We start from the raw sequence: 25,174 nt of genomic DNA on the forward strand, positions 1-25,174 counted from the left end.
CTACAGTGGGAGTAGCAGAGAAGGGGTAATAAAATTTGTGTCTCATGGATCCTGCACATTTCAATATTGCTCTCCTGCAGTGGAGCCTGGAGAATGAAAAACAAATTTAAGTTGAGATAAAAGCCCAGGCAGATCTCATCCATCCATTTTGTTAACTGCTGTCATGGGCAGAGATGGATTTTGGCTCCTTTGGGAAGGGCACTTGTCATTTTTTTCTCAGTGTGGAGCTGTAGAACTTTTCTTGTCTTCAAGCAGGAACAGTTCCTTGGGTGGGATGGGTGGGGATGGAGCCTGGGTTTGAACCGGGATCACTTGGGCTCCTTCCTGCTTTGCTCCTGAGGAACACACAGATCCCTTGGCCTTGTTTTTCTGTCTTCATTTGAATCCAGTTCAATAATTAAACTTCATTTAATCCTCAAAGTCCCCTGTGACCAGCATAGACCCTCCCAGGGAGGGTTTGGCCCTGGGCACATCACAGGGATGTGCTGGAGACTTTCAGAGGCAGCGATGTATAAAAACACATTTCCCTTGGAAAGGGCTTGGGGTGCTCCTGCAGGAATCACAGGAACACTGGGAGTGATCATCCCAAACCCTCCAGGGACATCCCTCCACTTAGGGACAGCTCATTAACAGCACTCCTCGACAGCCCAAACACAATTTGTCATCAAAGCTCAAAACAAATAAAACACCTTGATTGTAAAATACCCTCACTGTGACTAAGCTGCCAGAACTCCATTACAACAATGCTTTTTCTTTGATAATTATTCAAATCGAGGAAAACCACGCATTTCCTCCAAAGAACCTGGCAAAACCTGCACACAGGGACAGACTGAAGTCCATGGAGCTCACACCAGCTCCCTGCCTTGTCCCTTGCTGTCACACTCAGGGACTCACAGCCAAGAGCCTGGAACGCTCTGAAAATCCAAGCCCACACCTGGACAGGTGCAGAGCCCCAAATTCCCCACAGCAGCCTGGAATGCAGAGCGGTGCCAGGGCTCCCTCTCCCAGCTGTGTTTGCTCAGGAAGGAGCTGGGGAGGATTTGGGAGCTGAGAGCAAGAGTCAGCTCTGCACAGGCTGCCACCTTTCCGTGACCCAGGGCTCGGTGGCCACCAAGGGCTCCTCATTTCCAAGCCCATTCCCTACAGGGGATATTTTTCAAATCCCCTGCAGCCTCAACAGCAGAACAACTGCAAGTCTCTCTGGAAGGAGACTCCAGCTTCTCCCTCCTGCTGGGACCAGAGATCATTAACATCATTAATGTTCTCCCTAGAACTGTTTGCAGACTGAGACAAGCCCCATTTGTCCCTGACAAAGCAGTTGGGAGTGTTTGACACACCTCAGCGTGGCTGCTGTGCCCTGTGGAAGGCTGCTGGCTTCTGACAGGTGGAGTTGCTGTTTTGCTAAAGGAGCTGTCATTTCATCAATCTTTTCAGCTGGCTCCAGAGGGGAAAACCCTCCATTGCACTTGCTTTCATTTCTGATTTCAGTTTTAAGAAAAACTGTCTTTAAAATACAGAGATCAGAGCCCCAGGAGGGGAGGAAGCAGCTCGGAGGTACCAGATTCCTCAAACAGAGCGATTTTTGCTCAAGTTGTTAACAAGCTGGCTTCAATTCCTCCCTTTACACCTTTATTCTGATGGTTTCACACCACACCGAGCTCCCTCCAGCACCTTCCCCTTGCTGCTTCTCCAGAATAGAAAATCCTTCACACAAATACAGAATAGCTCTTGTTTTGGGGAATAAAGCTGATGCCAGAGCAGGGAAATAAAGTGGACCCCAAATCAATCTGAACAGCTGATGTGGGACTTGTTACCTTTCAAATCCTCCCAGAATCACAGATTTGCCAGGAGCTGCCCAGAGAAGATTCATGTCTGCTTTGGTGGAACATCCTGGTGATTCCTCAGTGGGAGTTCAGCCTGCCAGAAATGCCTGAGGAGCTCCCCAGGGGTGATTGTGGGGGGGAAGAGGAGAAGGAGAGCATTAAACGTGTTGCAGTGGCTGTGTTTTCAGCACAGCAGCCCTGCTGCACAGCCTGAGCCCAGCTGGGTTTAGCAGAGCTGAGTTTCTCCATCCCAGCCCCAGCAATCCCTGCCTGCTGCTGCTGAGCTGCCCCAAGCCCCTGTCCTCGCTCTGCAGCTTTTCATCTCAGGCAGGGAAGGAGCTGCAGCTCCAGCAGAGATTTGCGTGGCCTCAGAGCTCATTTGGAGCTAAAAGCCCGATGAGAAACCCATAATGAGAAAGATCTGATAGTTTAATGCATTCCTGCAAAGGAGAGGGATTTGTTTTGGATGGGGTGAAAGCATCCCTGAGATCAGCTCAGGGTGTGGAACTGCAGCTCTGAGGGTTGGCACAGGGGGGCTCAGCTGGGGTGGGGACACAGCTCAGGGCCAGGCACAGCCTGGGTCACACCTCTGGGAAGCTCAGGGCAAGGCTTGATCAAAACTTTAACATTGTTAGGTTATTTTTGGTTATTTTTGATTCCTGCCTCTGGTCACGACTCAGTTCAGTGCTGCATCTTGGTAACGTTTGGATGTGCACCCAAAACACCTCCAGATGTGTTTATTACAGCCAGAGTCAGGGAACTCAAACCATGTCCCATGGGAAAGAGCAGAACCTCAGCCACAGAACTCACAATCCAAATGGAAAATCCAGGAAAATTTACAATCTAAACATGCAATGCAGGAACACTGTTACCAGGGGGAGAATGCAGTGAGCAGCCACAGCTTTTCAGCAGCCCAGTTCTCATTTACACACCCAAACAAGGGAACTTTTTCTATTTCTGCCTCTTTCTCTCAGCCTGCTAAACCCAGAGCATTGCCATCACCCAGCCAAGGTCTTCATCCTCCTCCCCACCTGGGCTGGGGGGGGGACGAGGTTTTGCTCATGGCTGGGTGACTCAGTGCTGCTGTACCCAAGATAATCTCTGGCAATTGCTCACGGAGCTATTTTAAACCAATATTTGCAGAGCAGAAATGAGACACCTTCCTCAGTCCGGGGATGTGCAGGGGAGGTTTGTGTTATTAAGGAGTCTCCTGCAAGTGGAGATCTTGGGGATACTGACAAATTTCAGCCCTATGTGAAAAACAAGGTTCACATGATTTTTATAGGATTTAAAAGTTTAATAAAAAAGACAATTAGGAGAAAAAAATAAAGTAAAGAATACAGATAGGGCCGGGTGTCTCTGCATTCACCTCACTGACAAAGGATTGTCCCTTAAAAACAGAACCCTGCTCCATATCCATCAATTCTCACACATATTCAGACATTCTGCTTAGCATCTTTGGGGTTCTTCTGTTTAGTTTTCTCTTGCCCCCTTCCCAATGGATCAATGCTCTTGATGCCATTGAGATTTACATTCCCTGATACCAGAAATGCAATAAATTCCTCCCCCAGAGTTCTGGTCACTGCTGGCCTCATCTGGATCAGAGAGTTTACAAATGCAGGAGTTCTCTGGCTATTTTTTTTTTCTCAGTCTTTGGGTTGCACAAACAAAAGCAGTTTTTATTTTAATACCATGCCATAGCCTAACATACATGTATTATACCACTATTTCTAAATTTCATCAATAACAGAAATAAAGAAAACTATATTAACACAACAAAAATTTCCATTCTTACACACATAACATTCATTTTAATATTTGTGAAAAGCCAACAATATAAAATGTATCTATAACTGTTATAGGAATTTATATATATAATTATATAATTTATATAATATACAGGAATTTATTGCATTTCTGGGATCAGGGAATGTAAATCTCGATGGCACCAAGAGCATTGATCTATTGGGAAGGGGGCAAGAGAAAACTAAACAGAAGAACCCCAAAGATCCTAAGCAGAATGTCTGAATATGTGTGAGAATTGATGGATATGGAGCAGGGTTCTGTTTTTAAGGGACAATCCTTTGTCAGTGAGGTGAATGCAGAGACACCCGGCCCTATCTGTATTCTTTACTTTATTTTTTTCTCCTAATTGTCTTTTTTATTAAACTTTTAAGTTCTATAAAAATGATGTGAACCTCGTTTTTCACACTCCTTTCCCAGGCACTCCAGCAGTGCAGTGCCCAGCTCCTTCTCCTGACACAGGGCTGCAGCCTCCCCTAACGAGGAGTCATTAATTACCCACAGCCCCTGTCCAGGGCCACCTGAGCCCCTGAGCTCCCGTTCTCCAGGAGGCTCCATCAGCTCCCGTTCAGATCTTCCCTGAGCTGTCACAGCCTGACTCATCAGGAGCCTGAGAACAAAGTGTTGGCATCATTTAAAAAATAAAATACAAGCAAAGCAAAGATGCTTGCAATGACATCTTTGATGTTTTATAGATTAAGAGAGTCTCTCATGAATAACAGTCATTCCTTGTGTCATCCCTTTTCTGCCTTGGAGAGTTTTCATTAACTGAGATTAACATTAACTGGAAAATAATTAAACCGGCTTAGAGAGTCTGGCCTTCCCATCAGCACAAGCAATAATTAATCAACACAATCAATAGATTTTAATAGCATTAAAATTCTGATTTACTGCCTTATTCCTCAAGCCCACACCTCCCACTTCTATTCTTAGGCTCACTGTGGGCAGGATAGTCCTTAGGACAATACCAAGAGGACGAATATAGAAATTAAAATCAACCTTCATTTTCACTGTCCCCGTAAGAAAAGGTCGTAATTTTTTCCTCATAATTTTTTCTTCATAATTCCCCAACATCAGTCACCCCTGGCCTGTGATTCTGGGCTCATTGGGTTCCCTCTCAGCTCCACAAAGCCAAAATAAGGAGAATAAAATGGGACCAAAGGGGGCAGAAGCAGCTGGTCCCCAGCTGGGAGCAGAGAATCCCTTGGCAGGGCCAGGAGAGCCCTGCAGAGCCGCTCTGAGCTCTCCTGCAGGAACCCAGGCAGATTTTACTGATAGATCAGAGCAAATCCACCGGGTTTTGGGGCAGAGTTTGGTCCTGGTGAGCGCCGATGGGGAAAAACCCCAGCCCAGCCCCTTGCTCTGGGATTTCTCCCTGTGCACAGAAAATGAGCTGGATCCCCTCTCCCCGCTGAGTTCAGTGCTTCAGCACGAGGGGACAGCTTTAATTCTGTGTTTCCCCATGTCTGTGGCGTGCTCTTTAATTAACTTTCAGGTTGCTCAGGAAGCTGAGCGTTCCATGCTCTTCATTAGAGCTGGATTAAACATTTCCTTATCACCGGGAGCCACATTTTATCTCTGCCCACACCTGAGAGCAGCAGCAGCACCTCGGCACAGGAGGGACCCTCCAGCCCCTGTAACTGAGCTCTGCAATGGGAAATGCAGGGAAAAATTAAATTCCAGGTACTTCCTAAGCCTCTGGATGCAAGGCCTTCAGGTAATCCAGGTAATCCAAAAGCAATCTTGCTGGCAATCTAATTGTGTTTTCTGAGGAGGAGGCTGTGAGAACAGTTTGTTTACACATAATTGGATCCCTTTATATGTTTGTATTGTGCTTATTTCTGAAACCTTTCAAAATTGAAAGGTCTCCTGGAATATTTGGCTTGGCTTTTCACTCCAGCCTGAGGGATTACCCATTATTTTGCACATAATGGCCCAGACAAATATGAATTTTGTATTAGCACAGATCAGAAAGTGCAGCTCTCCCTCGAGGGCCAGCAACGGGGACACACCAGAGAAATTGAGGGAATGGCGCTGATTTTTAAATCCCTTTTTATGTTGATTTGTTTCTCTCAGGAAGCTCCTGCTGTCTACAGCAGCCTCCCTGTAGGAAATGCAGGTCCGTGGGGAGAGCAGGGGGGGAGAGGCTTCACATCTGAGAGTTTTTTAAGTCACCACAACTTTCACTCGGATCTTTGTGTGCATCTGCCCAGGGATGGGCTGGGAGGGTCCCTGTCCCTCCCTCTGGTGCCAGCCCAGCTCCAGCTCGGGACATCTCACCCAGCCCTCCCAGCTGGGAACATCTCACCCAGCCCTCAAGGCTGGGAACATCTCACCCAGCCCTCCCAGCTGGGGACATCTCACCCAGCCCTCCCAGCTGGGGACATCTCACCCAGCCCTCCCAGCTGGGGACATCTCACCCAGTCCTCATGGCTGGGGACATCTCACCCAGTCCTCATGGCTGGGAACATCTCACCCAGCCCTCCCAGCTGGGGACATCTCACCCAGTCCTCATGGCTGGGAACATCTCACCCAGCCCTCCCAGCTGGGAACATCTCACCCAGCCCTCCCAGCTGGGGACATCTCACCCAGCCCTCCCAGCTGGGGACATCTCACCCAGCCCTCCCAGCTGGGGACATCTCACCCAGTCCTCAAGGCTGGGAACATCTCACCCAGCCCTCACAGCCCAGGAGGGGATTCCAGAGCTCTGGAAGGGACAGCAGGAGCTTCTGGGGGCTGCAGAGGGAGCTCAGCCCTGCCCTGGGACACAGCTCCTTGTGCAGGGAACCCTGGTGCTACCTCCATCCCGTGGGATCCTGCTGTCACCTCCATCCCAGGGAACCCTGGTGCCACCTCCATCCCGTGGGATCCTGCTGTCACCTCCATCCCAGGGAACCCTGGTGTCACCTCCATCCCAGGGGACCATGCTGTCACCTCCTTCCCGTGGGATCGTGCTGTCACCTCCATCCCAGGGGACCCTGCTGTCACCTCCATCCCAGGGATCCTGCTGTCACCTCCATCCCAGACACCCCTGGTGCCACCTCCATCCCAGGACACCCCTGGTGTCACCTCCATCCCCAGGGACCCTGGTGTCACCTCCATCCCAGGGAACCCTTCCCTGTCTGTTCCTTCCCCTTCCCAGGGGACATTGTCACCCCCAGCTCCCCACACCTGGTGCCCAGCTCTGCCACAGAGGCTCCATGGCCTCGGTGGGGGCTGGAATGTCAATTCCAGGGTTTTGCCAGGAATTTTTGCAGCAGCTCAGTGAGGAACCCATGGAGCCACTGCAGCTCCAGCCACAGCCACTGCCTGGTGCTGGAGGAGAAAACTCCAATCCAGGGAGCCAAACCCGGGGATTTGTGTTCCCAGAACTCCCTCCCTGCCAGGCCCTGCTGCCTCCTTTCCTTTCTCAGGTACCTGGAGAATCCCAGAGCGGAGCAATCCCCGTTTGCTGCTGCCCAGCTCCCTGTGAGGGCAGGGCCCCACACGTGTGGGGTGGGCAGCAAACCAAAGCAATCAGCACCAGGTGAGAGGAATTGGGGACAGAGCAACACCTGCTGCTGCTGGCACAGCCAAACCTCATCACCCTGATTGCAGCTCCTCCTGATCTACAGAAACAACCCCAAATTTGCAGCTCCAGCTCAATCCAGTCACTCCACAAAAAAAGAACCTTTCATGCTCGCTGTCGGAGGAGACAAAAGCTGCAGCCTGCCTTGCTCCTCCTGACACTTGTAAAGCTTTTCAAGCCAGGCACACAAGATTTGTCAGAACAAAGTTGACATTTTAAATGAAGAGTAATGATGAAATGTCTAAAGATGTGCTGCAGCAACGCTCTCACAGAGAGTGCTGGCAATTTGAATACAACAGCAATGTGTCATCGTGGGAGAGTCAAACCAGGGATTCTTTCATGTGCTTAAACAGGGGGATAAATTATGGAAAAAGTGCAGGACTGTGATGCAGAAGGGGGAATTCATGGTTTGGGGTTTCACTCGTGTGGATGCAAGTGCATTGGGCACTGCACCTGTGCCACTCCTGACACCAGCACGGATATTCCAGGGACAAAGAGTGGATGGAGAGCAAAGTTCACCTCTCCAAAAAACCAAAACAAACAAAGCCTTTTCCATTCTCTTGAGCTGAATTTGTAGAATTCCCCTCCAGCATTTCAGTTCCTCTAACAGCACCAATAGTGGTAAATTTATTGGAAACAGCTGAGGCTCGTGGAAGAGCTGGAATGTGTGGAAATGCAGCTCAGCATTTACATCCTGCACTGACCAGGGCACTCCCAGTCTCTTTACAGGGAAGTCTGGCCCTAGAACATCCCCATTGATGAATTTCGGTGAGAATTGAAGAGATTTCATTCTGCTTCCCTCATCCTCCTTCCCAGTGGAAGCTAAGCATGCCTAATGCTGTAACATGGGGACATAATAAGAGGTTTTAATCCAATTTTCAACCGCCCTGGATGCAAAGGAAATTTGTGAAGCATATCTAAAGTAACAAATGCCTGAGCTGGAGACCATTTTTCATTTTGAAAGTGAAAATTTATTGGGAAGCTCCAAAGATAGAGCCACTTCTCAGCACAAGGAGAGAGTGGGGAAGCCTGAGAATTCAGCCCTGCTTTATCCTCTGCTGAGTCCCAGGGCAGGTTCCCCTTCCAGGGCAGCTTTATTGAACAAACTGAGCCCCTCCTGTGGTTCTTCATCCATAATCATAATCAGAAATGAGATAATTAAACACAGAAACTCCAGGAAAGAGTCAGTGCGAGGTGGGAGGATGCAGGGATGTCTCTGGAGCTCCCACAAAGGAAGGAGGGCACTTTGGGGCACTTTTTCTGCACCTCAGTCTGTCCCTTTTCCACCCCAGCTCCCTTCCAGAACAGTTTTGTGTAACAAGGCAGGTGATGACCCACGTCAAGCTGCAGGATTGGCACCTGGAGGGGAAATGTGCTTGAATTCCAGCCTCTGCAGGGATGGACTGGGGGAGCTGAGCCGGTTCCGAGGTGACAGCACTCAGCAGGTTTTGTTTTCTTCTCTCATTTTGGAGTTTTCAGGTCGGGTTTGGAGGAGGCTGTGCAGAGCTCAGCACTGCAGCTCCTCCTGGGGACCCATTCCCGGTTCCCTCGGGAACACGGGTGTCACACTCCTGGCTGAGCAGCAATCCTCACTAATGCAATGACTGACAGCTTCCTCTAATTAGCTGAGCTAATTGGGGGAGGCAGGGCTGCGCTGTCTGCAGCACGGATCCTCTGACAGACGAAGTCGCTCTGGGTCACATTCCCAGGTGTGACATTCCAGATTCTCAGCTGTCACCGTCCCTGCTGGGGCCACAAGTGAAGGAGCTCTTTGGAAAATCCACAGAGACAAAGAGAATTCCAGGGGATGGCGGCGGAATAAGAAGATGAAGAACGGATTTGGCTTTTCCCAGCGCTCCCAGGTGTGACTTTATTTCCATGCAGCCGCAGGTGTCCCAGGGCAGGGCTGTGGGGAGAGCTCTGTTCTCATCCCTGGGCTGTCCCTGTCCCTCTGGGCTGTCCCTGTCCCTCTGAGCTCACAGCTGTCCCCAGCCTGGGTCACTCCCCTGCAGAGAATTTTACCCAGAGTTTCACTGCTTTGTCTTCCCTTTGTGCATTAAAATTTTAAAGACTGAAAAATGAGCCGCGAAAAAAACGTCCTCAGTCAGCAAGCTGCAATCTATTGCAGCAATTAATCAAAGACACACTTTGTCAACTTCCCCTTGTTCTCTTATGCTTTATGGCCTCGTTGTTATTTCATCCACCCCATAAAAAGGGATCCGTCCTCATTGCTGGGGAAATCCTGGTCAGGGCTAAGGGTGGCAGCCTTGGCTGCTCTGGTGGCCCTGAGCTCAGGGTTTGTTCCTGAGCGTTCCTGCAGCCCTCGTGGGGGCATTTTCTGTGCTGCCATTTCCACAGACACATCTGTTACAGATACAGATTATATTGTTGGCTTTTTGCATATATTAAAATGAATGTTATGTGTATAAGAATGGGAAATTTTTGTTGTATTAATATAGTTTTCTTTATTTCTGTTATTGATGAAATTTAGAAATGGTGGTATAATACATGTATGTTAGGTTATGGCATAGTATTAAAATAAAAACTACTTTTGTTTGTGTAACCCAAAGACTGAAAAAGAAAGCTGGAGATCTTTTTTTTCTTTTGTAAACTCTCTTATCCAGATGAGGCCAGCAGTGACCAGAACTCTGGGGGAGGAATTTATTGCATTTCTGGTATCAGGGAATGTAAATCTCAATGGAGCCAAGAGCATTGATCTATTGGGAAGGGGGCAAGAGAAAACTAAACAGAAGAACCCCAAAGATCCTAAGCAGAATGTCTGAATATGTGTGAGAATTGATGGATATGGAGCAGGGTTCTGTTTTTAAGGGACAATCCTTTGTCAGTGAGGTGAATGCAGAGACACCCGGCCCTATCTGTATTCTTTACTTTATTTTTTTCTCCTAATTGTCTTTTTTATTAAACTTTTAAATCCTATAAAAATGATGTGAACCTCGTTTTTCACACATGTGTCATTCCCAGGACACCCCACAGGCACAGCAGGAGCCGGGGCAGGGAGGGTGGGGCAGAATCCCAGCCCCAAAATCGAAGCAGGATGTGGTGCCCTGCTGGAGAGAAGCCCTGCTGTCCCCTCCTGTCCCCTGCAGGAGCCTCAGAGCAGGGACAGGAGCTGTCCCCTCACCTGGGTGACACCAGCACCTGCTCTGTGCCCCCGGGAGCTGCTCTCGGCAGGTCCTTGCAGGGCAGGCTGACACCTCTGCCACCTCGGTACCAATTATCAGAGCAGGAGCTTTTCCAAGCACAGAACTTCCTCCAGCTCTGCCAGCAGCTGTGCCGCTCCAGGGGAAGGGATTTCAGCTCTCCCAGCAGCCCAGCTCCTGCAGCACAGCCTGCCCTGCACAGCTCTGCAGACAGCGATTGCAGCAGCTCACTTCTCACTGCCTGAATGGCAAAATCTGGATTCTCAGGGCTTTGCACAAATGAGGCTTCCTCTGGATGCAGGAAACAGCACAAGAGCGCAGCAATTGCAGTTCTGGACACAATTGTGCAGTTCTGGACACGATTCTGCAGCTCTGGACACAATTGTGCAGTTCTGGACACGATTCTGCAGTTCTGGATACAATTCTGCACTTCTGGACACAATTGTGCAGTTCTGGACATAATTCTGCAGTTCTGGATACAATTCTGCAGCTCTGGACACAATTGTGCAGTTCTGGACACAATTGTGCAGTTCTGGACACAATTCTGCAGTTCTGGATACAATTGTGCAGTTCTGGACATAATTCTGCAGCTCTGGACACGATTCTGCAGTTCTGGACACGATTCTGCAGTTCTGGATACAATTCTGCACTTCTGGACACAATTGTGCAGTTCTGGACACGATTCTGCAGTTCTGGACACGATTCTGCAGCTCTGGACACAATTGTGCAGTTCTGGACACAATTCTGCAGTTCTGGATACAATTCTGCAGCTCTGGACACGATTCTGCAGCTCTGGACACGATTCTGCAGCTCTGGACACAATTGTGCAGCTCTGGACACGATTCTGCAGCTCTGGACACGATTCTGCAGTTCTGGACACGATTCTGCAGTTCTGGACACAATTGTGCAGCTCTGGACACGATTCTGCAGCTCTGGACACGCTCACAGGCCCAGGCTGCGGCCCCAGCCTTGCCCATCACTGATCTGAGAACATCACTCAAAATGAAAATTCCCCCAGCTGTAATCACCTCCCACAGCATCCAGCCCCTTCAGCCCTCAGAGTTGCTGTAAACTTTTCCAACAGCTCAGGGATTAGAAAAAACCATGCCCTGAGTTATAACTCCTCTGTATTAAAGTGATCATAACAGATTAGTGATAAATACAAAGTAATTGATTTTTTTTTTTCATCCCCTCCCTCCCCCAAACAAGCTTAAACTAATAACAATAATTACATGAAAGCGTTGCCATTGGGAAGTTTGTGCATTTCTGGCAGTGAAATCAATTGTTCTGAGGACGAATTTTATCTCAGGAATTAATCACTGCTGTCTCCAATTACTGCATCACCAGCGTTCTCCGGGATGTGGAACATGCAGGGGAGCATCTTCATTAGGAAATGAGGCTGTGCACAACCACAGAGCCTGGGGAAGGGAAATGGGTGGCAAAACTCCCTTGCTGGAGCACGGGGACAGCAGCACTGCCAGGCCAAGGCTTCCTGCGAGCTGCTGCAAGTGTTTCTTGTGCCCAGAAATGATGTTTATCCCGTGGTTCTGGCCGTGTCATTCCACAATCCATGTCCCCTGACTCTCCTCCCAGCTTGGAGCAGGTCCCAAGGGGCACCCTGAGCATCTCTGCAGCCCCCTTCTTCCCACAGTCAAAATCCTTCACTTGTCATCCAGATAAATCGCAAATTTCCACTTCTAACTGATACAAATTTGCTTTTGTGTGCAGCTGGGGGTGCTGGGCTGGGGAAAAGCTCTCCCACAGCCATTCTTTAAAGATGTTATTTAAAGAATCCTTTAGGGACCAAGGAAAACTATGTATTTTAAACATTAAAGTATTATTAGTAGTAAGCAGTAGAAGCGATTGTTCTGGAATAGAAAAACATTTCCTGAAAGAATCTGTGCCAGCCTTAATTACACTCCCATTGTATTTTATCTTCCTGCTCCCCACACTGAGACAAAGGGTGGGTGGAAAATAATTGAAACAAGGTGAAAATGAGTGCTCATTAAATTGCAGACTACACAAGTACTCATTCCATGTGAGAGGGCTGTAAATATGACTTTTAATGAAGTTATGACATGCTTGCCAATAAAAGTCATTTACTTCACAGTATTACAGTTAATTATACACAGCTGGAGCCGTTTATTGCCCATCCCTTGTTAACTTTGCCTGGGCTCATTAACCCTTTCACAGCTCTGGGCCTGTCACACTTCCAGGCAGGAAGGAGAAGGCAAAGAGGATTTTCAGGAGGGGTTTCAGGAGGGGTTTCAGGTGCTGCAGAGCACAGAGAGTGCAAAGGCTCCAGCTCAGATTATGCAGCCAGGTGTGGGAGGTGCAAACCTGGAGGAACCCCTGCAGTTTGTCCCCTGTTCCTCTCACCTGTTAATGGCTCTGGGAAATGGAATCTCCCTGGATTGTCCTGGTTTGCTGCAGCTCATTGTGCACTTCCCAAGGACTTCCAGCTCCCCCAGTATTTACCACTCTTGTCCTGGAGTGTTCACCTGGAGTTTCTGGGTTGGGTTTGTCATGGTCTGACCTGCAGCCCATTCAAACCCAAGAATTTGTGTTATTCTAAACTGGGAACAGCCAGATTTACAAACCCCAAACTCACACTGTCCCTTGGCACCACAACATAATCTGCTGCAGTTTGATAATGAAGACTAATTACCCCGAGAATTCAGCATGGCTCTGTTCCTAACCTGCAAACCATCCTGCTGCTCCTCCAAATCCTGTTTGTTCCTTCTCCCTTCTCTTATTTTAAGCTCCTGCCTGCCCCAGGTGCCTTCTGTGTAAGGAGGAATCGGTCAGTGTGTGAGTTTCTGCAGGGAGCCCTTTCATGGAGACTCCTGCAATTTTCTCCAGGAACACTCTGATAATTGCAGTGCCTGGAGACTCGCACTTGGTATCCGAGAGAGCAACAAAATCACGGGGAGGACTTGTTTGTTCAGCTCCACACAGAAGAGAAAAAATATCTGTGCTGAAGCCACAAAAGCAGCAGCGGCTGGAGGGGAATCCAGAGCTTTGGGATTTGGTGTGGAGTTCCTGCAGCTGAGACAGAAGAGGAGCAGGATGGCAGGGGGAGATGGAAAGGGATTCCTGCAGCTGAGAGAGGAGAGGAGCAGGATGGCAGGGGGAGATGGAAAGGGATTCCTGCAGCTGAGACAGGAGAGGAGCAGGATGGCAGGGGAGATGGAAAGGGATTCCTGCAGCTGAGACAGGAGAGGAGCAGGATGGCAGGGGGAGATGGAAAGGGATTCCTGCAGCTGAGACAGGAGAGGAGCAGGATGGCAGGGGAGATGGAAAGGGATTCCTGCAGCTGAGACAGAAGAGGAGCAGGATGGCAGGGGGAGATGGAAAGGGATTCCTGCAGCTGAGACAGAAGAGGAGCAGGATGGCAGGGGAGATGGAAAGGGATTCCTGCAGCTGAGAGAGGAGAGGAGCAGGATGGCAGGGGAGATGGAAAGGGATTCCTGCAGCTGAGAGAGGAGAGGTGCAGGATGGCAGGGGAGATGGAAAGGGATTCCTGCAGCTGAGAGAGGAGAGGTGCAGGATGGCAGGGGGAGATGGAAAGGGAGGGCACAAGGAACACACAGGGAGGAAGAAAGGAAGGAGAAAAGCAGGAGATGAGACCGGTCTGTGAATTCCAGGGGTCGGCGAGAGCACCTGGTGTGATGAGTGACCTGAGCATTGCACAGCCCCAGTTTAGAGCAGAGGATTAATTATTTTTAATCCAGCCTGTCATGAATGCAGGCAGATCCATGGGAGCCAGGGAAGTACTGCCAGGGCATGGCCTTCTCCATGGGAGGAGAATTTCCATTTGAATTCTGCTGTTTGAAGTCCTGCACTGGCAGCATGAGCGTTCTGCTGTGCTGCAGAGGAACAGGAAGGACAAAGGGAGGAATACAGGCATCACTCAGCTCAGCTCTCACAGAAACCACGAGACAGGAGCTGCAATTGCAGCCCCTCTCCTGCTCAGCGCCGAGGAGCCACCGCTGAAATATTAATTAGAGAAAGAGCTGAAACTTGTACAGATAAAAACTTGAGGAGCCGTGTTCTAATGGCTGGAGTAGTTAAAAAGCAGAATACAATATCCAGCAAGTAATGCTTAATCTGTTGGATCTGAGTCCCACTGGAGATTTTTAAGGAGAGATTAGAGGAACACGAGAGGAGTGCCAAGTCTGGCTGATGCTGCCTTTGAACACGCGACCTCCAGAGATTCCCCTCAGCTCTGTTTTTCGGTAATTGCGTGTTGTGGAAGGCTCTGAAATTCAGCTTTTATTGAAAGACAAATGTAAAGCTTGAGAGAGTGCCTGAATATGAATGCAGCATCTCAGTACACCCCCCAGAAGCTGGGGAAGTGATTAGGAGATCTCAGGAGCACAGCCAGGCCTTGCTGGCTCTCCACAAACCCTCTCCACTGCTGTGATGCCTCCTTTTAACTCGGAGCCGTCTCACAGTGAAGCAGGGGCTCCTCAGGAAATGGGATTTTATGGAATGCTCAAGCAGCCCCTGCATCAGGAGCTGCACGGCAAAGCCTCTGCTCTCAGGCACTCGGAATATTCATGGCTGGACAGACGAGGGGAGAAGAGGCAGAGAGAAAATAACACTCCTGAATTCCAGGAAAATAAATAAAATAAAATAGGCTGGAGCTGGAACAGAGCCCTGAGATTTTAGCTCTGGTCTCCTGCAGAATTCCAGCTCCAGAGCAAACAGAGGTGGCAGATTCAAACGACCAACGAGGCAGAGCATTTCTTCATCTCCCTCATTTCATTGCCAAACACCAGACGGTGCAGAACAAACCTTTTCCCACTGGGATCCACCCTTGGGAATTTGGGGAACACCAAAGGGATGGGATCATTTCCTGCTGAGGAGTCACTGGTGCCAAAAGGGATCCAGGATCAGGATGATGGAGGGCACACAGCTCTGAGCCCATCCCAAGCCCAGAGCTGCCTGCAGCACTTGGGTAAATTCACTCTGAAAAACACACTTGGGTAAATTCACTCTGACAAACACACCTTGTGTCCTGCTCTAACACAGAAGGAAAAGAAGAACTTTTCTCACCTTGAAATTACTCCTGGATAAAGTCATGTTTTCAAATATCCCACTGTATCACTAAGACAAAGCATAATTAAGGAAAATTAAGGGGAAGTCAGATGTGGAAGGAGTGGCCACTACAGAACTCTTTGGGGCCACAGCAAGAAGGAAGGAGAAATAAGATTTTGTGGTTCCTGACAGCTGAGTGTCTCTGATTCCTAACCCAGCTGCAGACTGGGGTTTTTATTTCAGGTGCTGTGTCTGACCAGGCTCCCTAATCCTCCTTCAGAGGAACTCAGGCAAGAGGGAGTTCAAAGAGATGTTTGGAAATAAGGGCAAAACACAGATTACCAGGGAAAGGCTGATCCAAATCCCAGCTTGGTGTGGGCATCCAGAGGAGCCAGGACCAAAGCAAACCCCAGAGGCTGAACTGGAGGGAGCTGTGTTTGATTTGGCTGTGCAGGGAGGGCAGGACTCACCAGGATCTGCTGGGAAAGGAAAGGCAAAGGGAGCAGCAAGAGGGGTTTATTCAGTTTACAGCTCATGGGGTTTAAGCCTCTCCCATTTCAGGTGTTTTTTTTTGTTTTCGAGTGTGGACTCCACACTCAGATGCATGGGGAAGGTACTTACACTCTGTTTGGAACTAAAACGTGAAACCTCTCCCCTCCTGGACCAGAAGGGAGTTCATCCCAGCCTGCCCCTGTTCCTGCTCAGAGAGCAGAAGCCATTCTTTATTCTTTATTCTTTATTCTTTATTCTTTATTTTTTATTCTTTATTCTTTATTCTTTATTCTTTATTCTTTATTCTTTATTCTTTATTCTTTATTCTTTATTCTCCCTCACCTTTATCAGTTCAGACAGACCCCTGCAGTGAATGATCAGAGGAATCCTGACTCAAAGGGCCCCAGAGTGAAGCTGGAGAAGGCTCCAGCTCTGCTCAGTTCCCAGGGAATGATCAGCTGAGGTTGCAGCAGCTGTGATAAGAGGATTCCTGTTTACAGCAGCAGCCCATAACCTGTTCCTGTTTCGTGGCACCTGTTCCATCCCAGTCTGGGGCTGTAAATTACTGCCACAGCAGCTCCTCAGCACCTGCAGCCTCGCTGTGACCCAGAAATCCCCCTGACACCCTTTGCCAGGGCCCTTTTAATGCTCTGCCCTTTCTTCCCTCTCCCCCTTTCTGCCCCTCTTTGTTCTGAGGAATTCCACCGGGAATCAAGCGGGGGAAGAGCAGCAAGGAGCAGAAAATGATGAGATTTTGTGGGGAAAGCTGGAGGGGAGCACTGGCAGAATTCAGCCTGTGGACACAGAGCTCTGCTCCCTTCAGAGGGTTGGCAGTGCCAATGAATTCCTTCACAGGTCCCAGCCCATCCCGGATTTCTCCCCAGGCTCGCTCCCTGCTCTGGACCATGGAGGTTGGGTCACCCCAGCTTTTGGGAGAGCTGGGTGTTGTTGCTCTGTTAGGAACGGCGAGATGAACGACACAGACTCTCTCGGGAGTCGATCAGGAGAATTTCTCTCCGTTTATTGCTTCAGGTCTTTTTTATAGACTGATACGTGGAAAGTACAGAAAAGAAACTCTTATTGGTCAGTGAACTTACACATCACCAGCATTGGTCAGTGGGGCTCACCACCCCTCCTTCTCCTGCCAGGGACAAACAGCACCTGCAAGGCTGTTTGCTGTCTCTGAGGATTGTTTTAAATCCTCCTCATCATTTCCCAGGCCACTTTCTTAGGCAAGACTGAGAAAGCTGTGCAACCTGCTATTCCACAGGCACTGTGCTGCCTGCTTCAGAGTTGGCATCCACAGGGTGTGAGCTCTGCAGGCTCTCGGGAATGACACCAGGGACGCCACAAACTCGCTCAGAGTGTTTGGATTTCACGGCCTCTCACCAAACTGCAAATTCTCTTGGCAAAGGAATCGCTGAACAGATTTATGTAATAATAACTTCCCCTCACACCTCCTCATTGGCTCACTGGACAATCTGACCAGAGCACACAGATCTGCTGCTGCTTTTTCCTCTTTCATTACTCATTTTGCTTTTTGCTCTCTTACATTTATTTGATTTAGACAATAACATCTCTGTCAAATGCAGTTTAATTGGTATCTAAGGCCTAGTCTGCATTTACATTTTACTGGAATAATAATGGTGCTAAGGGGGAGGATATTTTTTAGAAAAGACTTACGCTGCTCTGAACTCCTTGGTGGCTGCAATGAGGTTGGAATAAAAGTGATTTACTCTGGTTTGCTTCTTCCCCTACTCCGTGGTAATAGCGATCTAATTATAAAGTATGTTTATGCTGACACAATCATATCCACAATCAGGGTTTATTCTTTCAGTCTTCATTTGTCTTAATGCAAATTCTGCTGGAGGAAAACGCCACAAGCACACACAGACACCAGCAGCAGGATCATCAGAGTCCCCCAGACCCATCTGGGTGAATTCATCTGGGGATAATTCTGTCCCTGGGGCTTTGATCTCCGGAGATCTCGGTTTGTGGGACAGTAGCTGCTCCAATTGCATTACAGCAGCAATAAAAGACCCCACAGTGCTGAAAAATAACATTTATGGGATCCCTTTTAGGAAGCAGAATCAGCAGCAGTGAGGGCCTGAACTGCTTTTACTTACAATGGACACCAGATTCATTTAACCCTTAAAGCTCCGCTATTAAACTGCCTTGAGAGAATCCCAGAGTTTCTGCCACATGATTCCCAGGCTCCCATGGAACAGGCAAAGCAGAAGAGCTGGAAACAGCACAGCAGGAGCAGGGCTGCTGTGACTGAGAGAAAGGTAAAATGTAGTTAATTCCTGCGGGGGGAAAAAACAATTACTGCTGTTAAAAGGGAAAATAAAATGGCCCTTGTGGGAGGATCGGCTCGGGGAGTGAACAATTAGGGGCAAGAGGGAGCAGTTGCATTAATTGGTGCTTAGTCTGTCTGCTTGAAGAGCCAGGACTGCACTTTCCCACGTGTTTGGTTTGGTTTGGCTTTGGTGTTTGGTTTGTTTTTGATGTTTTATTTGTTTTTGGTGCTTGGTTTGGTTTTGCTGCTTTGTTTGTTTTTGGTTTGTTTTCGGGGTCTGTTTTAACTGCTCCTGCTGGCTGTGCCCATCTGTGAGGGCGGATTCGACCCTGAGCACTCAGATAATCCTATTTTGGTTTGGTTTAATCTGATTAAGTTCCTCAGCACCAGTCGAGATTAAAACCCATGACCAACAAATGCCTGAATAAAGATAAAATGCAAATGGTGTTTTCTGCACCTCAGAGTCAGAGGGTTTATAACAATTCCCAATTAATGTGCAGCCTGCTATTAGGGCTGAAGAAGGTGAGCTGCAGGGATGAGGAGCTGTGCTGACTTTTCATCCCCCAGAATAAAGACAAAATAAAAGGATTACAGCACAAGTTGCTGGAGTTGTCCTTAGGCCATACAACAGGAGGTAATTCTGGGATCACAACAGGAGCAGCACCCTGGAGGCAGCGCCACAGGAGGGGCTGGGGATGAGGAATGTTCCTGCTCCTGTCCCTGTCCCTGTCCCTGCTCCTGTCCCTGTCCCTGTCCCTGTCCCTGTCCCTGTCCCTGTCCCTGCTCCTGCTCCTGTCCCTGTCCCTGTCCCTGTCCCTGCTCCTGTCCCTGCTCCTGTCCCTGCTCCTGTTCCTGCTCCTGTCCCTGCTCCTGTCCCTGCTCCTGTCCCTGTCCCTGTCCTTGTCCCTGTCCCTGCTCCTGCTCCTGTCCCTGTCCCTGCTCCTGTCCCTGCTCCTGTTCCTGCTCCTGTCCCTGTCCTTGTCCCTGCTCCTGTCCCTGTCCTTGTCCCTGCTCCTGTCCCTGTCCCTGTCCCTGTCCCTGTCCCTGTCCCTGTCCTGTCCCTGTCCCTGTCCCGTCCCTGTCCCTGTCCCTGTCCCTGTCCCTGTCCCTGTCCCTGTCCCTGTCCCTGCTCCTGCTCCTGTCCCTGCTCCTGTCCCTGCTCCTGTTCCTGCTCCTGTCCCTGCTCCTGTCCCTGTCCCTGTCCTGTCCCTGTCCCTGTCCCTGTCCCTGCTCCTGCTCCTGCTCCTGCTCCTGCTCCTGTCCCTGTCCCTGTCCCTGCTCCTGTTCCTGCTCCTGTCCCTGCTCCTGTTCCTGCTCCTGTCCCTGCTCCTGTCCCTGCTCCTGTCCCTGTCCCTGTCCCTGTCCCTGCTTCTGCTCCTGTCCCTGCTCCTGTCCCTGTCCTTGTCCCTATCCCTGTCCCTGTCCCTGTCCCTGTCCCTGCTCCTGTCCCTGCTCCTGTCCCTGTCCCTGTCCCTGCTCCTGTCCCTGTCCCTGCTCCTGTCCCTGTCCCTGTCCCTGCACCTGTCCCTGTCCCTGTCCCTGTCCCTGTCCCTGTCCCTGTCCCTGTCCCTGCTCCTGTCCCTGTCCCTGTCCCTGTCCCTGTCCCTGTCCCTGCTCCTGTCCCTGTCCCTGTCCCTGTCCCTGTCCCTGTCCCTGTCCCTGTCCCTGTCCCTGCTCCAGGGGTGGGAATGGCTGAGGGTGGCAGTGATGAGCTGAGGGGAGGCCAGGCCGAGCTAAATAAAGTCAGAAAATGCCTGTCAGTTGTCCAGGAGATGCTGCAATAAAAACCTGTGATGCTGTGGTGGTGGGGCTGTGCCCTGCCAGGGCTGAGGCTCTGGGGATCACCACAGGGGCTGCTCTGTGAGGAAGGTGAAGCCTCCAAGCAGGATTTTAATCTGGTTTCAGAGTGAAGTTGTGATTCCACTGTCCCTTTGTTAAACCCTTGTTCTGGTGACATTTGTGAGCTGCTCCCCCCAGGACAGGGCGGGCAGGGCAGAAAATGAACCCTGCCTGCTCTGGGCTGCTGGAAATGAGAAATGGTCTCTGCTCCAGGGGGACAACAGGACTGTTATATTGTATATTGTTATATTATAGATTATATTGTTGGCTGTTTGCTAATATTAAAATGAATGTTATGTGTATAAGAATGGAAATTTTGTTGTATTAATATGGTTTTCTTTATTTCTGTTATTGATGAAACTTAGAAATAGTGGTATAATACATGTATGTTTATCTATGACATAGCATTAAAACAAAAACTACTTTTGTTTGTGTAACCCAAAGACTGAAAAAGAAAGCTGGAGACTTTTTTTTCTTTTGTAAACTCTCTTATCCAGATGAGGCCAGCAGTGACCAGAACTCTGGGGGAGGAATTTATTGCATTTCTGGTATCAGGGAATGTAAATCTCAATGGCACCAAGAGCATTGATCTATTGGGAAGGGGGCAAGAGAAAACTAAACAGAAGAACCCCAAAGATGCTAAGCAGAATGTCTGAATATGTGTGAGAATTGATGGATATGGAGCAGGGTTCTGTTTTTAAGGGACAATCCTTTGTCAGTGAGGTGAATGCAGAGACACCCGGCCCTATCTGTATTCTTTATTTTTTTCTCCTAATTGTCTTTTTTATTAAACTTTTAAATGCTATAAAAATGATGTGAACCTCGTTTTTCACAGGGAGGAATGGCAAACTTCTCACAGTACTGAAATAACCCTGTGCATTTCTGGGGTTTTCCCCTTCTTCAGTCACTCCAAATAGATCACCCAAGATCTGAAGGTCCCTTGCACTCCCAGGCCTGGCTTCAGGCTGTCTGCAAACACCGAGAGCTGCAGTTCCCTTCACACTTTCAAACACCACACTCACACTTTTATCTCTGAAAAAAACACCCTGAACGAGTCAGCAGCGCTTTCAGTGCAAAAGGAATAATCCAGCAGAGTGGGAAGTCCATCATTTGCAGGCTCCTGCTGCTCCCCTTGGCCTGTAATGACCGAAGGCTGTCGGAATGTCATAATTCCAACGGGGAGTGAAGTTACAGCCATAACACTGCGTGTGAAGGCATCAAACATTCATGACCATATCTGAGGCTTTCTAGTCCATAAACCTTCTCTGAACTCAAGTAATGGAGTTATCAAAAAGACAGAGCAGCTGTTCATGGGGCCTGTGTGACATTCACGGAATGTTCCGGGCTATGCAGTACCTTGGGATAATCAGGGCTGTTGTATAAAATATGAGCCAGACCTCAACTTCTGCCTTTTTCCAATTTTTCCCCACAATTTCAAGGATAAGCACATTTTTTGGTGCAAACTTTTATTTTTTTTTTCCCTTATTTGTGATCCTTCTGGAATAGCTGGAAACTTTTTTGCATCTTTCCTTTGCTGTTTCACTTGAAAACCAAAACAAGTCCGTTCCTGTTTTCTCTCATTTTCCCAGACTCTTTCTGAGGAGATTCCTGTGCCTGTGCTGAGGTTTAGTCAGTCCCTCGTGGGAGCTGCATGAGGAGGGAATGTTCCAATGAGCAGAGTGTGGGGATCTGCTCGCTGCCTTGGTGGTTCCGTGTCCTGGACCCCATTGAGCCCCGCTCAGGGCCCGGCCCAGCCGAGCGCTTTTCACAGGGAGGGGTTAAAAGTCTCAGCAGAACAACCAGAGCCAAAGCTTCAGTGTTAAATTAACTCCCCACTCCATGGCTTGTGGTGGTGACCCTGACACTGTCCTGGTGACCCTAGTGCTGTCCTGTTGACCCTGACACTGTCCTGGTGCTCCTGGCACTGTCTTGGTCCCCCTGACACTGTCCTGGTCACCCTGGCACTGTCCTGGTCCCCCTGGCACTGTCCTGGTCACCCTGACACTGTCCTGGTCCCCCTGGCACTGTCCTGGTCACCCTGGCACTGTCCTGGTCACCCTGGCACTGTCCTGGTCCCCCTGGCACTGTCCTGGTCACCCTGGTGGTGTCCTGGTGACTCTGGTGGTGTCCTGGTCCCCCTGGCACTGTCCTGGTCCCCCTGACACTGTCCTGGTCACCCTGGCACTGTCCTGGTGACTCTGGTGGTGTCCTGGTCACCCTGGCACTGTCCTGGTCCCCCTGGCACTGTCCTGGTGCCCCTGGTGCTGTCCTGGTGCTCCTGGCGCTGTCCTGGTCCCCCTGGCACTGTCCTGGTCACCCTGGCACTGTCCTGGTGACCCTGACACTCTCCTGGTGCCCCTGGCACTGTCCTGGTGCCCCTGGCACTGTCCTGGTGCCCCTGGCACTGTTGTGGTGCCCTGGCACTGTCCTGGTCATCTTGGGGACACTTCAGCACTGCTTTAATTCCAGTTCCACACTCCCTGGCTGGAGGCAGCAGCAGCCTCGGGAGCAGGAAGGGGTGAGGCTGTGCAGAGCTCTCGGTGTGCTCAGTGCCCAGCTGCTGCTGGGATTCCTGAGCAGCAGCCTGGAGCTGGGATTTATCTGCACAGAGCCAGCAGGGCCTTATGTTTTCCATATGGCAGCAGGGCAATAGGATTGGAGAGGTTCTGCTGGACAGCTCTTGCTCCAAACCTCGTTTCCTTGCCAGGGAAATCTGCTCCCGTGTCCCTGCGCAGCAGCCCTGACACCCAAACCCTGCTGCTGCCTGAGCCTTGCACTGAGCGTTTCCCCCTGGGCCTGTCTAAACTTGGGAGCATCACACGTGCAGACAGGGCACGTAAATCATTTATGGGAAACAAGCCGTGGCTTTTATGCCTTGCCCTTTTGGCACCTGCGTTCTCATCTGTGGATGTTGCTCGTGCTCTGCAGGGCTGGGATAAAGGAATAAATGAGCTTCCCTGTGAATTGGTTCTGCTGGATTTTAGGAGAAAGCAGAAGTAGCTGTTACTCACGTAAATATGCAAAACTTTGCTGGTAACAAACTGGGAGAAAAAAAAAGTCTAATTAGTGTAATTACTGTCATTATAATTCTAATTTAATGGCATAGACTTGTATTGCAGCAACATCAGAGCTGTCACATTTGCAAACTGCATAATTATATGTATTAAGTGCTGTCTCTGTTGCATCCAATGTATGAAATGGGCTGTTACCTTGGAGTGCTCCAAAAAAGAAGTCGAGATGTCACTAAAGGGCTGACTTCTCCTTGATTTTTCTGATTACCAGTGAAGGGTGAAACAAAACGCTTGTCTAAATAAACGTCTTTTCAAAATTTCTTTGCTGAAATTCATAAATAGATGGGGAGCTGGAAATGCTGAATGAAATCATTCCAGGCTCGTCAAAGAACTCCAGGACCTGGCAGTGCTGCCACAGAGGAGCAGTTACCAGCATGGAAATGTGTTTTGGTTGTGTATTCCACACTCAGCTCTTGGCTGGGCGCAGGTTTGGGCCAAGTGAGGACTAAAACTGGTCAGAAAGTTCTCCTGGAGCTGGCTGTACACCGGGAGATTGGTTTGTTCCTCAGGCAGCATCGAATTCTTTTCATTCAGGGTTTGAAAACTGTGTTTGCCACTGAAGTGGGAGGGCAGGGATGGTGACACTTCCTCTGCTTGCCCAGCGTTCCCAGTGGGATTCTGTGCCCTGGCTGGGAACTGCCACAACCTCAGAGCAAATCCTGAGCCACAGACTTCATCCCTGCTGAGGAGGAGAGGAAACTCAAACAGGAGCAGAGTTTTGACATGACCCAAATGAAATATCGAGCCTGACTCTTTGAACTGGGTTTTTTTTTTCACAGACCATGACATGTTGCACACCCTCCTGAGCCCCCAGCCCTCCTCCAGCAGGCTGGGGAAGAGCATCCTGTGAGACTTCCTTCGTTAATATGTATTTATGCTTCTGGAGCACTCTTGACGGTTTGTTTTCTCCCCCTTTCTACATAAAAAATGAGTTGCTTTTGTAGCACTCAGCATTGTGTTATGAATATTAATCCAGAGGGTTTATTTTTGTTATTCTAAATCTGCCTGTATCCTTTGTAAGAAGAAAAATGGGACATAATTAATCTCTGTGTTAATCTTGATATTTGCATGGAACAAGTGAAACAAGCTCTTCAAACCACTTGGTTGACTCTTAAAAAGTATTTACACTGCAGTTCAGAGGGAAACTCCAGGGCTTCTTTATTTCTTTATTTCCATCATCCAAGATTCCATACACACAGTGGGAGGCAATCTTTTCTAATTCCCAGTGAGTTTTATCTGGTTCAGTGCAGTGGGGGCAGGATGAATCCCAAAGTTCCCGAGCTGGGAAAGGCTCAGTCCATGACCCTGGGGCTCAGCTCAGGGCTGCAGGGACTGGGACCCTCCAGGTTTACAGGACCTGGTGTTTGGGGCCCTGCTGGGGGATCAGACACAGGAGTGACCTGGATGTTCATGGAAATGGAGCTCCCCGTGCCCTTCCCTGCCTCGGGGAGATGTGGGGTGCAGCATAAATCCCATCAGTTCCCCAGGAGCAGGGCCTGGCAGCAGCAGGGCTGGTACAGGGACTGTTGTTTCCAGAGCCAAGCCCTGGCTGTGAAAGTTTTAGAACCAAACTCTGGTGCCTGGCTGTGATGGGGATGTGAAGCAGGAGGAAAAGGGAGTTTTATTCCCCCTCTCACCAGCCAGGTGTGAATGAACCCCCGCATCATCTCCCTTAAAAGTCCATTCCACAACATCTCTGCCAAATTGCTGAGGTGTTCCTTCTGCTTTTGCCAAATAACCTTGAACTGGGCAGGGAGATGGCAGCACCTGGGGTTTATTAAATAACCTTTACCTGGGCAGGGAGATGGCAGCACCTGGGGTTTATTTACTGAGGAACTTGGGTTCCTCTGGTTACCAAAACCACTTTTAGGGTTGTGTGAACACAGAGGATCATGGAGCCCCCTGCCACTCTCTCTAAAATGCTCTTGGGGTTAACTCTGTGTAACTTCCCGTCCCTAAGAATGTTTTTAAAGTGATTTAAATCCTTTCAACAACTTCTCAGTAGACTGAAGAACATGGACAATAATAACATATAGTGGACCCTGTGCCTGGGAATGCAGCTTCTCCCAAGTCCC

General features: G+C 49.4%; 1 long non-coding RNA gene across 1 annotated transcript; it reads left to right on the top strand.

Moving 5' to 3' along the window:
- Window positions 1–8,377: 8,377 nt before the first annotated feature.
- Window positions 8,378–10,137, top strand: LOC147648902 (uncharacterized). The gene is made up of 2 exons (XR_015279794.1): window positions 8,378–8,639; window positions 8,904–10,137. It is a non-coding gene; the product is annotated as an uncharacterized LOC147648902 (long non-coding RNA).
- The last annotated feature ends 15,037 nt before the right edge of the window (window positions 10,138–25,174 follow it).

This window comes from Cyanistes caeruleus, chromosome 29 (assembly GCF_971803275.1).
Source record: "Cyanistes caeruleus chromosome 29, bCyaCae1.hap1.1, whole genome shotgun sequence".
NCBI classification, from domain to species: domain Eukaryota; kingdom Metazoa; phylum Chordata; class Aves; order Passeriformes; family Paridae; genus Cyanistes; species Cyanistes caeruleus.